This window comes from Phalaenopsis equestris, unplaced genomic scaffold (genome assembly GCF_001263595.1).
Source record: "Phalaenopsis equestris unplaced genomic scaffold, ASM126359v1 Scaffold000765, whole genome shotgun sequence".
NCBI classification, from domain to species: domain Eukaryota; kingdom Viridiplantae; phylum Streptophyta; class Magnoliopsida; order Asparagales; family Orchidaceae; genus Phalaenopsis; species Phalaenopsis equestris.
The window spans coordinates 513,841-519,784 of record NW_018165205.1 but is presented as its reverse complement, the minus strand read 5'-3'; the positions used below and the strand labels follow the sequence as shown (position 1 = coordinate 519,784).

At 38.5% G+C, this 5,944-nt stretch overlaps 1 pseudogene; it reads left to right on the top strand.

The window, feature by feature from the left end:
* Positions 1-4,233, top strand: part of LOC110031061 — a 32,550-nt pseudogene extending 28,317 nt beyond the window's left edge.
* The last annotated feature ends 1,711 nt before the right edge of the window (positions 4,234-5,944 follow it).

The following is a 5,944-nucleotide window of genomic DNA, read 5'->3' as shown; positions in this document are numbered from 1 at the left end:
TATATATATGTATATATATCCAAGCTAATAATCTCAGGAGTTGATTTTGATATCATTTAAATTCTATTTTAAGCAGCTTATACTTTAAATACTATGGTCCAAAGAACCAAACATAATCGTACCAAAACCAACTTGAAATGAGTTCCCATGGGCCTTAATTAAGCACAATAATTTTAATTAGAGATTAATGAAGGTCATTTGAGATGTTAACTACTCTACAAAGCGAGCGAAGAATTTAGTGGGCTATTAATGAATCAATTTTAGGTTCATTAATTGGGGCCTTAACATATAAAAAATTTAGGAAAATTTGGATTCATAGCACACAATTCTTGTGTATTTACATATCATAGCTAAAGTTTGATATTTGCATATTATAATATATATAATTATCTCACACCTAAGCTTTTATATCTACACACATAGCACTAATATCTTTCGTATCAAATAAAAAATAATACTATTACAACTTTTTAAGAGTTAAATACACCTATCATGCATAGTTGTAAAGCACTGAAGTGCTATATATGTAGATATTATAGTTTCGGTGTGAGATATATAAATACATAAAAATTGTGTGCTATATATATGTATGTAAATTTCCCTTGAAACATTTTAGTGTTATGAACTTATGCATGAAAAGATGTATTTCACTTTTATAAAGTTACTAAAAATGATGTCTTTGATGTGATGTTAAGGACTTGAGTGTTATATGTGAAAATAAAAAATATTAGTGTTAATTAAAAATGTGAATCTACAAGAATAGTGCGGTACGTACGTAAACACTAAAAAAATTAATCATCAAAATGACGATAAATCAGTCGAATCCATTCGATAAAATTTCTTGATTTATGATAGAAATGTGTATATCACCCTTTCTATAAATTAATCATCAAAATGATGAGAGAACGGTCGATTCCCTTTCTATATATAAGAATTGTGTGGTACGTGCATAAATGCTCAAAAAATTCTATAAATATTCCTTTTTTTCTATATTTGGAGGAGGAAATTTTAATGGGGTATTTCGGGGCACTTTTGAGTAGTATTTATAACATGAATTATTAAGGGTGCGTTTGGTTTAGCTTTTAAAGCTGCATTTTTAACTTGAGCCGCGTTTGAATTGGTTTGCTTCGTATGTTTCCATCATCCGTTCACGAATGCAGTTATTGATTACTATAAAACCACGATCTCGGGATGGACCCTGTGTTTCGCCGTTCGCTAATATCACATTCCTTTTCTACCCCTACCTGAATCGTGCCCCAGCTCTTCATCGAGAGCTCTCACGATTTCTCCTATGCGCCTTCTCTTCCTCCCGAGTTCACGAGCCCTACTGACCCATCGTATCACCTTCTTCAACATCTGGTAACTTTTGCGCCATCCTTCTCATCTCATCATTATCTTCTCCGACATCCTTCTTCTTCTCTATTTCACTTCTCTTCCATTCTTCTTCCATCCCATTTAACTTCTTTTAAGAGATGCGTTTTCCATAGTATCAATTCCTCTTTCCCATTCTTCTTGCGGCATTGTAATGCGGGGTTCTATTTTGCATTCCTTTTGCTATTTCTTGAACAGTGACAGGTGTTATTTGGTGTTTTTTTTTATCATGAAATACATATGGATCTTGAATATTGGTTTATTGGGGATAAAAGAGGAAGAAGAAAATATATTTATTTATCTATAGCTCGATTCTTGGGTATTTTCATGCATGATGCTCAAATTAGAACACCTGCCCATACATATCTCTTTGACCATGATGCTTTCACAGTTATAACACTTGAACCGATAAGTTTTTCTGGCTTTATAAAAATAGAGGTGTTGAAAGATCTCGAACTAATGATTATATTTCATATTTGTTATAACTCTATATTTAGAGGGTTATAAATTATATGATAGATCTTGGAATCTCTATTTATTTCTCTCCTTAATTAGAGAGATTTGCTGTCTCTTATATTTTGTTATTATTCATTTTCTTTTCTTCTCTATTCTGTTTTTATTGCTTTCCTTGCCAGCAAGTCCTGTAATGGGTATTTATACCCCTCTTTGCATCAATAAAATGAATTATTCTATATTATTCTAAATTTCAACATAGTATCAGAGATTAATTTTGTATCCTAGCTACCAGTCTTCCTTTGAGAATTGTCGTACTCCCTTCTTGTCATTCTTTGTGCAGGAAGGGAGGGGCGCTCTCTCTCTCTCTCTAACTCTGCTGCTCAGTCTCGCTCCCTGGAATCTGCTTCTCTCACTCGTTATGTTGCTCTATTTTTAGTCCTCTTCCCTCACTCCGAGTTGCGCATAAAATCGGCCTCGACACAAGAATCGAGGAACCCTCCAGTGGCGGAAGAAGTCCACGCCCCCTCACCGACTCCGCGAATCTCCGGTCAACAAGAGATTGGGAGGTTACCTGCTCAAAATAGCTCACAAAGTTCCGGTCCAGAGGCTTATCAGGCCTCCTCTTTGGTTCATCCATCAACTACTCCTCTCGCAATGGCTTTCACGGGTTTCTTCTCGAGTGCCGCTAGCGGAATCCCCAGACTCCTCCGCCTTCAGCGATCATCGCCACGAGCTGGCTCCCTCGCCGTCCCAGCGGCCCCCTCGACCCATCATTTTTTACGGTGACGACGGAAACTTCATTTGTCGAAGACAGCTCCGCCCTTTTCTCTTACAAGGGGTAACTCTCTCTCTTCATCCGACCATCGTCGGAAAACATAAGATCCTCCTGCCGATCTCCGCCGCAGCATCGTCGTCTCCGACCGAAGAAAGCGATTCTGCGGGGCAAGCGCCGGTGCCCTTAATTGTCAAGTACCAGGCTCTCATCACGGGGTCTTTCTTCTTCATGTGGTATTTTCTGAATTTGATCTTCAACATTCTAAACAAGAAGATCTACAATTACTTCCCGTATCCGTACTTTGTCTCTGTCATACATCTACTTGTCGGAGTGGTGTATTGTATGGTGAGCTAGGTAGTTGGGCTTCCTAAACGCGCTCCCATCGATTCCAATATTTTGAAATTGCTTATCCCAGTTGGGATTTGCCACGCTATTGGTCATGTCACAAGCAATGTTTCATTGGCTATGGTCGCAGTCTCCTTCACCCACACAATCAAAGCTTTAGAACCTTTCTTCGACGCGACAACCTCATAATTCATTCTTGGCCAGCAGATTCCTTTAACATTATGGTTGTCACTTGCACCAGTTGTGCTTGGTGTCTCTATGGCCTCTTTAACTGAGTTGTCATTCAACCAGACTGGGTGTATTAGTGCTATGATTTCTAATATCGCTTTTTCACCTATAAAAGCATTTATTCAAAGAAAGCAATGACTGATTGGACAACACAAATTTATATGCTTACATTTCAATCACTGCAATGATCGTTTGCATTACTTCTGCAATAATCTTTGAAGGAACTCAGTTGCTTCAACATGGCTTCAATGATGCAATAGCAAAAGTGGGTTTAAATAAGTTCATCACAGATCTGTTCTGGGTGGGCATCTTTTATCACCTCTATAATCAAGTTGCAACAAACACATTGGAAAGAGCGGCTCCTCTCACACATGCAGTCGGAAATGTGCTAAAGCGAGTCTTTGTTATCGGCTTCTCTATCATAGTCTTTGGAAACAAAATCTCAACTCAAACTGGCAAACTTCTCCTTTATGCCAGCCAAATCCGTAAACTACCTGTTGGATCCTTCTTCTGTAATTTTTAACGGACTTCCCTACAATTTTAGCAAGATCCACCTGCTTCTATTTCTTACCCTGATCCTTCTATTGTCCTCTTCAATAACTAATGCAAGGTTTCCTTCCTCTTGAAATTCCCAGTAGGATCTCCTTCCTGCTAGATCTTTCTGTAGTCCGCCCTGCCAGATATCTTTGCCAAATCTTCACTTTACTGCAACCAAAACCCATTATGTGGTTGCAAGGGCTCTCCCGATTTCCTTTCAGGAAATCGCTCTCCTTGGAATCTTGAACCTCCCTACTGCATGCCCTCTTCTGCCTGCATCCTCTCCCTATAGCGATAACAGCAGGATATCCTCGTGATGCCATAAGCAACAAGCTGTAGCAAGCAACAACCAATCCTCTCTAAGTTCTTCAGGCCCTCTGCCTGATCTCTTCCTCTTGTCCGGATCTTTTTCTATTGCAGGCTCTCAATCCATTCTCTGCCCACATCCTTTTTGGCTAATCTGCAGGCTTTCCTCTGGAGCTCCTCCTGCTCTTCAGAGGACCAAACTTCTCCCTGCATGAGCTCCTTTGTTCAAATTTCATTGCTTGAATCTTCTTAGCAACAAACCTTCCTCCACCGAAAATTATTCCCTACTGATAGCCGAACCTATCCTTTGATGGCTTTTCCTGCCAGCGAACATATCTGTTGCCGACTGGACCTTCAGGCTTACTCCTACAGTCGGTTCTCTCCCCTACAGCCTTTCCCGCCGCCAGACCTCCCTCATGCAGCTTTTCTCGACGTTGAATCGACCTCAACAAATTTTTCCCTGCATATTTTGGCCAGTTCTTCCCAAGGAAAGCACTGCTCTTTCTTGTAGCAATATTGCAGCCTTCTCCGAGCACTACAACTTTCTTAAGCACTGTCGTTGACCCTCTGCAGCTTTCCTGCAACCTCCCTGTAGCCTCCTGCAGATTTTCTGTATCTCTCCTGCAGCATTATTGCATCATTCCTGTTGCTTTCATGCAATTAACAATCAACCGGTGACTTACAAATTCATCAATTGACCTTAGCCCTCATCCAGGCTACTCTCAGGCTTCGACCACTCTCAGACATCGACACTCTCAAGCTTCGACATTCTCGGCTTCAGAGCTCTCAGGGTTCGACACTCTCAGGGTTCGACATTCTTAGACTTCGACACTTACGGTTTGAGAATTGTTGAAATTTCTTTTTGGCAAATTGATGCTACCTAAACAGTCAGCATACCACAACCGAGGGGAAGTGTTGAAAGATCTTGAAACTAATGATTATATTCCATATTTGTTATAACTCTATATTTAGAGGGCTATAAATTATATGAGAGATCTTGAAATCTCTATTTATTTCTCTCCTTAATTAGAGAGATTAGCTGCCTCTTATATTTTGTTATTATTCATTTCTTTTTCTTCTGCATTCTGTTTTTATTGCTTTCCTTACCAGTAAGTCATGTAATGAGTATTTATACCCCTCTTTGCATCGATAAAATGAAGTATTCCGCATTATTCTAAATTTCAACAAGTGGTTATAAATCTTTTTTTTTTTAAAGAAAGAAGTTATAGTGTATCTTTATTGAGCTTGCATAAATGTTTCATTGGTCGGGATTCAAATGATTTATATAATAATGTTGCAATGTGAGGTTCTGGATTGGTTATTACCTTACAAGAAATTATCAATAACGTTTTACATTAGTGTGGATGTGATGGATTATTTTGTTATGCAAAATGTTATTCATTGTTTGATTAGTACCCTATGTAAGGTTGCTATGATGATTAGTACCTTACACAAAATTGTTTTTCACTGTTTGATTAACACCCTATGCAAGGTTGCTCTGATGATTAGTACCTTACGCAAAAGTGTTTTCACTGTTTGATTAATACCTTATAAGGAATAGATGGACTAATATGACAGAAGGAGAAATCCCAAGTTTTGATGTGTTTTTGGTTGGAGTAGAGAGAAGTGATCGATTCTTCTCAAGTGCTATTTTTATCTCTACAAGGGAAAAAATTCCTGAAAAGAGTTGTTTTTTAGTTTTTGGAGAGTCTTTTGGTGAGACGGATAAGCCATTTCATACATATTGTTTGAAATGACTTTCTGAAATGGTTTTGGATCCTTGTATGTAAGTATCATAGTTCAATTGTGACATTTCTCATACAATGGGAACAAAGTGGCTTGGATGGCCTGTGCACTTGTTGCTGATAACCCTTACTTTTGTTCTCACCTAAAGTTTGAATACATATTTTATGGTTGCTGCAATGG